Source organism: Megalobrama amblycephala, linkage group LG12 (assembly GCF_018812025.1).
Source record: "Megalobrama amblycephala isolate DHTTF-2021 linkage group LG12, ASM1881202v1, whole genome shotgun sequence".
In the NCBI taxonomy this organism is placed as follows: Eukaryota; Metazoa; Chordata; class Actinopteri; order Cypriniformes; family Xenocyprididae; genus Megalobrama; species Megalobrama amblycephala.
In genome coordinates, this window is record NC_063055.1 from 20177133 (window position 1) to 20184503 (window position 7371).

Here is a 7371-nt window from a genome sequence, read left to right on the forward strand (position 1 = left end):
TAGATAGATATAGTGTAGCATATTTTATATCGTTTTTAATACATATTGCCTTTATTTAAGCTCGTTTAACAAATATTAGAAGTAAAAATTAAACATTTAGAAGTAATTCAAATGTAATTGACCAGTCTCTGTTGTCCTGTTTCCACCGTGACGGCGTTGGAAATCGTGCCGGAGATGGCTCGCGTTCGGCGGGGGAACTGCTAACTTCAGACTGCCACCTGTTTCACTCGTAGCCGAAAAATGCCGATTTTTTTTATTTTATTTTATTTTTTTAGATAAAATAAAACGTACATAAACCTGTATTTTAACGAAGACATGTACCAATTTGACGGAGCTGCACTGCTTTCTCCTGAAGAGGTCGCAAAAAGCCCACGGTAAATAACTCAACCCCTGGGTTACGTCTGGTCTAACCCAGGAGCTGGGTAACACAAAAACTACCCAAACACTGGAAAAATAACCCAAATAAAAAGGATCTGGGTTGAAAAAAATAACCCGAGATTTTTTTTGAGTGTATAGATAGATAAAAACTCACTCAAAAATGATCTCATTTATTTAATTTTATTTTTTACTTTTTGAAACTTTCATCAATGCAGTTTCCATAACTTGTTGAAAAGAGTTATTTAAGTATCAGTCTTGTCGTCTTGACAACATGTCTGTGGGCTTTAGAGGCAAATATAGTTCTGAACAACCACTCACTTAGCAATTCATGAATCATATTGTACAAAAACTTTTGTTAATTAAGACTGACTTCTGTTAATTAAGATGAGGCAAATATGCAAAAAGGACTTCTTTCTTCTGCAGGAGTAACAAGTCCCTCCATCTCACAATTTTCCCTGTACCAGATGCTACATAAATGACATGGGAGACGTCTAATGAAATCTGAACTATAACCAACAATAACTGGATGAAATCCAACAAACTGCAACACATGCTTTATTTCTTCATAAATAGCAGAATAGCAGATAACACTTTACTCATTTAATACTTGAACAGCATTATAGTGCTCCATAATTATTGATCATCAAAAATGTTATCCTGTCCTTATGAAGTGATCAACAATAAACTCACTCCAAATTTTTCCATCAACTTTTTAAAATCTAGAAAATTGAGTATTGAGACATTAATTCAAAGTAACAATTTACCAACATCTGACTGTGAATATCTGCAGGTAATACTAAATTGTAAAAATAAATAAATAAATAAATAAATAACTAATGTGTTTGATGCTACAGATTGTTAAATATTCTTTTGAAGAATTCTGAGACCTATTTGTCATCAAACATTAACCTGGTTTAGTTACTTGGACCAGTTTGTTAGTAAAAATGGGGATTGTTTGACAAGGCAATGTAGTTTTAATTGTGTTGCAGATCTCATAAAGCTTGTTTCTACCAGACTGTATGTTTTTAGTTAGTAAAGGAAAGATATTAAAAATTTGTTGACAAATAATGTTAATCGGCAAGGCCGAGGGCTGCTTATCAGAAGGTTGTTGGTTCAAGCCCCACAAAGAGTGTAACTTCAGCTATCAATCTCGAGTCCTTGATAAAGGCACTTAAATAAGGTTTCTTCATGGGGACTGACCCTGCAGACTACAGCAATTCACCTGAAGAATCTGCTAAATTACTGTTTTCTACCTTTTCTACATTTAATATTATTCCTTTTACAGACTTAGTATAATTGGAGTTAATAGGCCAGTGTGTTAAACATACCTTAATTGCGTAAGACTGTGTATGCATGCCTGTTTACTTAAGTGTAGCTTCATGTGGAGCAGAGTGGTTGCCATGGAAACTCAAGGTCAGTGCCTTGGCATGTGTGTATGTGTGCGTGTTTGACTCCTGGGGGTGCAGCAGAGTATCGTGGCCGGAGCACAGCAGGGATCCTGCAAAGAAAGTGTTCTAATTTACTGCTAAAGATTTTGATTTGTAATGACTAATGATAATAATACATTATTGTTAATGACAATTGACAAATTATAATAGGCCTATAATAGGCCTACTTTATTATATTATTTTATTATGACATAATTGTTATTATTAAATAATAATTAAAGGTTAAATTAAAGGTTATGTATAATAATCAGCTGAACATCTCATATTAGCATAAACGGACAGATTGAAATAGGCGCTAATAACAGTTGTAATTACCATACAAGTCCAATAGAGGGCGCCCTGTGTATATATTAACGAGGCAAACTATACATTGTGCTTTTGAAGCACATTTTTCAAGCAGGTGGAGTTGTTCTGTGAGGGGAAGTAACGGCTACACAATGGCCATGTGTTTGCCACATGGTCTTAGAGAAAAAATAATTGTATTTGGATTTCAAATGATGAAACAGCACATGGTCTAAAAACTGAACAGTAAGAAGAAATAACACTAGTGAAATGTATTTGTGGCCTGTCATTCTCTACAGAGATTCTGTATCTGTAGTCTGTTACTGTGACCAATACTGAAAACCTTGTGGTGACCCCATTGAAGAGTACTACAATGACTTCACAGCCAAAGTGTTTATGACCCTCTTGACTCCACTCACACCCTCCCACATCTACAAACTCAGTCACACATTAACAGATGCATCTGCTGCACTTGTTTAGTACTGCAAAAAATAGTATATAAACACCCAGTGTCAGAAATTATCTTTATTAAGGAACTAATTTTCAGTGGCATTTTCAACTTTTATGGTGGCATACCTTTTGTTGTAAAAACATAGGCTACAGCATGTTGTCAATTTACAATCAAGTACTTTAATTGAGTAAAAATCTGTAGTAAATACACAAGATCAGGTCTGGGCGTAGAACAGAACATTAAGAAATATATCGTTTTACATTTTAAAAAGGAAACTTTAACAACAAATAATTATAAAGTACTGCTGAAAAAATATATAATATTATGAAGAATATAATATTATGAAATATATCAAACATTATGTTAAAAAAAAAAAAAAGAAACATGACTTCACTATCGGCACATTTCTTGTCTCACATTTTAAATAATGGACATTTTCCTTCCTTTTGTGACATTTTTGCCCTCAGCCCTGGTTAATTTCACACAATTTAGCACACTCACACAAATAAGTATTAAGTGTTGAAATAAAAAAATAAAAAAACCTCTTGGGAAATGTTGGGAAAATTAATAATAAACACATAAACACAAAGTGATTTAATTGGTCACCTTTTAGATTTTATACAAGTGTCCAGAAAAGTTTACAATACTCCACTGAACTTTATTACAGGCGTTGCAATTCCTTCCCTCATCCCTGTCAGTCAAACCCAGAATCAATCAAGATGATTGGCTAGAAAGGTCTCACAGTGAGGAGACACAAACAAAGGCAGCACTCATGCTGTGGCTGTGGCCGATTGGCTGTGACAAGTGCCGTGTGACCCCCTATGGTGGCTGTGAGTTCCCTTATCCTGGGAACTTGTGATGAGTTTGATCGCACCTGTCAGGACCTGACCTCTAGTATTGTTTTCTGTCTTTTCCCTGTCTCAGCTGCTTACCACTCATTCATTCACCTTTGCCTTTCTCTTAGGGATTTTAGCTCAGCCTTTCCCTTTAAAAACACACCTTAAAGAACATAGACTTTCTCAGCTGACATTTTGAAAGTTTTGAAACCTAATACTGCTCAAAATGTATCCGCAGTACAACCTACAAGTTGTGAAAAGTTTAATTACTAACTCAGCTTCAGGCAACCCAAATAGCTCTCTGCCCTAAAAAATAAATCATTAATAAAAATGGCCCCATCTTGACCAGTAATAATGCAAGAATGAACTATAATCTACGTTTAAGACATTTGCAAGACAACCAACTTTATGAATGTACCATCGCATTTACCGTTGTTCAGCAATTTGTGTTCCAAATAGAATAGAAATCCATGTGATCAGGTTTTTCACATAAGAAACTATTTCCCACACAGATTTCGTCAGGGGTTCATGTTGGTCATGTTGACCAACAGAAAGTTGCTTGGTTTGAAAGTGACATCAGTGTGAGCTGCACTTCATTCATTACTACTGACAACAAACAATGGAACTTTTTTTGCCGTGCCACACGTTGAGTCAACAAACCTAATTTTTTTTTTCTACTGCTTTTTTTATAGGCCAATTTGGTGCATTGAGTGTTGCAGCTATTTCTCAAGAAAAACTTAGTTGGGTGAGAACCAGACTGGCTTTCTTTCCTGTTACTTACAGGGTGCTGCCCCTTGATAAATAACACAAAGCCTACCTTGACCTCAGTGACCCTGCTGTGGTAGACTAGGCGTGACTAGCACTGAGTTAGATAGGATTTGCCATCTCAATAGCGAGGTGACTGATGTGACGAGCTGTCTGGGTCCTTAGGTTCATCTGTAGCTGAAGGCGAGAGTGGAGTATTTGTGTTAGGAAGCACTTTTCAATCTGCTGCTATTTTTAAAGCAAGTGAATCTGTATCGAGTACTGCAATGTGACATGCTCCATCTAAAACTAGTTAAACATTTTATAAGCTCATTTTAACAGAAAGACTATGAAATATATTTACTTTTAAAAATAAATTTGCCACTCCACTATTTAAAATGAATTACTGAATGCAAAAAGTTGGCAAATAACAAATAAAATGGTGACCAGTCAAAGCATCTAAGCTATACGCTTACTAAGACAGAATTTTCATGTCATTTCTTTGACAGAACTCAATGGAGATATTTTGAATGTGTTTTCCAATCAATTGTAATAAATGGGCTGAAGATTTCAAGCTTCAGGCAGAATGCAAAACCTTCATAAAAAGTGATCCATATGACTTGATGTTCACTGAAAGTTCCTAGCTATCCTCGTTCATGAGAGATGTGCAATGTCTGATTCCTGAATAAATCATTCTTTTAAGTCAGATATTTTCAGTGAATCAGAACTGGTCTAAATGATTCCTTAACTAACTGGACTGATCTTGTTTCGCACACATTAGTTTTGGTAGCTATATAGCATGAATTAGACCACTTTTATGTTTACTTTTTGGTGCATTGAAGCTTCACTATGGCAAAAGAAAGTATAAAGACAGTCTTATTTCCTTGTGTGTTCTACAAATAAAAGAAAGTCATAGAGTTTGGGGCACTGTGAATATGAAAGTCCTCTCATCATTTAGCCTACTCATTTCACTATTGCTTTAAAGCATGTGAAAAACCCAGGTAGGCTATCCCAAATGTTTTCATTTCCTAAAAAGTTGTCCTTCACAAACTAGCATACAGCTACAAATAATAACACGAGAAACAATATGTCTCAAAGTTAAATGGTCACTTTCTCAAGGGTGCCAAAGGAGACATTGTGAAATATGCATGAGAGAGATTTATGTGTGGGTATATGTTAGGTTTTAGTGAAACCGTTATTTTCAGTTTCAAACAGCATACATCTGGAGGGGGCAGGAAGGACAGAAGATAAAGACTACTGTTTTTTTAGAGCAGAGAGCGTGATAGGGATCGCTGACTACATATTTCACTTCTGATAAGGAAATCACTTCAGTTTAAACTTCCGTGTTCCATTGGACAGTCAACTTAAATAATTGAACAAAAACATTAAAACAAAACCTTTGCTCTTCTCCTGTTCTCTCTCATCTCTTTTTTGTGATAAGCTGAAAAAAGTGCTTCATATTATTAAAATGTTCATCACACAAAGAAAAAAAATTGGTTATTTTAAGAACTGATAATGGAAAGGTTATTTGGGGAACCCAGAATAGATCTTCTATTGGCATAACAAAAACTCTCTTTAGGAACCTTTATAGTGAGAAGTGGTTAGTAGAAAAGAACTTCTTCTCATTGCAGTTCCAACCAGAAAGCACACTTTGAGTGTAAACACCAAACGGAATTGGAAAAATAATAGTTGTTTTCAAACAGGTTTCCTAGACTTTAGCTACCATTGTCAGAAAAACAGGTAGCCCTGCCTCAAACTGTTGGTTGTGTCAACATTGTTCTGTCGGGTTGGTTGAAATGCTCATACAGTGACATTTTAATAGTGCCACATTGCTTTTTGAGGAAATTAACCAACATAATGTCTTTCTTATAGCTCTCTACATTTTAAGATAGGATAAGATGGAGAAATACAATTACACAAACCACTTTAAAAAAAATTATCAAAGAAAAAGAAGGGATACTTTGTGAAAGAGAGAGTGAGAAAAGGAAAATAAAAAATCCTGGTCCATTTGTGTAGACTCACCTGTCCTGTCTGTCCTGCTTTGCCTGTAAACAAATTATGCCTACTGATGTTAAAACAAATATAAGTGCAATCACGATTTGAAGGGATGGTCATCAAACCTGCATCTAAACTAATCCAGCTCTGTCACATATAGGTATTTAGCTATATTCCTTTCTCTTTTTTTATGTATTAACGTGCTAATCCCATAGTCACTTGTGTTAAAGGGGTATGGTGTTTTTATATGACTCATTTCTCCTCGAGCTCCAATATAATTTACTTACATAAACTATTTTTATGATTAAAAAACGAGTTTGCTTGTGTAGGCTACTACGCACCAGATTGGCTGTGCCGTCTTCTATAGTAGAACGGAAAACATCACAACGTTTTGATGTGTGGCTGAATGTAAACAGTATAGGGGTCGCAAATAGTGGACTAAATTGAAATTTACAAATTTACGGGATCGTCTTACATTTGTGGAGCTTGAAAAGTGTCTATAAACGAAGTGGAACTGAATTGCGTCTTAAAGTACACAAAACTGGTCACATTGCAGAACAAGCCCATTCAAATTGGCCAGCCATTTTAGGTGGTGAAAAGCAAGCCCCTTTCCCTAAGCTTTTTTTTTTTGGCGCCATATCAACACACGTTCAACTCACGCGCGCGCACCGCCCGCCATTTCAGTGTCACTAACCTCTAATTGTTTACTGTAGGCTAGAGAAAGTTGATATTTGCGATATATGACGTTAAACACTTTATTCACATTTGACAATAAAAGACGTAATTTGGTCTCTGGGTAGTATATAAATTATAACAAAAAATTTACAAACGTTAACCCTTTAATTTAACAACTGATCTCACCAACTACTCAACAACCATGCGCGTGCTCGCCACGTGGCTTTGCGACCTTTTCATTTAATCGTAACAGAAATTATTGATATTTAAAAATATTAAATAAAAAGTTAATAATCCTGCAAACAAATAAATTGACTTTATGGGCGTATAGACTCACAATTCTAAAAAAAAAAACTCTGGATAATTTTGCACATTACATTTTGTTAACATTATTTCGGTAGTGTTAACGAAATATTCCAAAAACGGTTATGGGTTTAAACACTAACAGAACATAACCGGGATATTTTTAAACTCTGCGATAAAAAAATCGCAAATGCCCGTTGTTGGCGACAGAGTCGTCGCTAATGATTACGAATAAAACAACTGAGGCAGCCGTTAAGTC

At 35.4% G+C, this 7371-nt stretch overlaps 1 long non-coding RNA gene across 1 annotated transcript; it reads right to left on the reverse strand.

Annotated features, from left to right (window-relative positions):
* Nucleotides 1–973: 973 nt before the first annotated feature.
* On the reverse strand, nucleotides 974–6691 carry LOC125279631. The gene is made up of 3 exons (XR_007187424.1): nucleotides 6162–6691; nucleotides 4213–4337; nucleotides 974–1876 (listed from the first exon to the last, which is right to left on the reverse strand). It is a non-coding gene; the product is annotated as an uncharacterized LOC125279631 (long non-coding RNA).
* Between the last annotated feature and the right edge of the window lie 680 nt (nucleotides 6692–7371).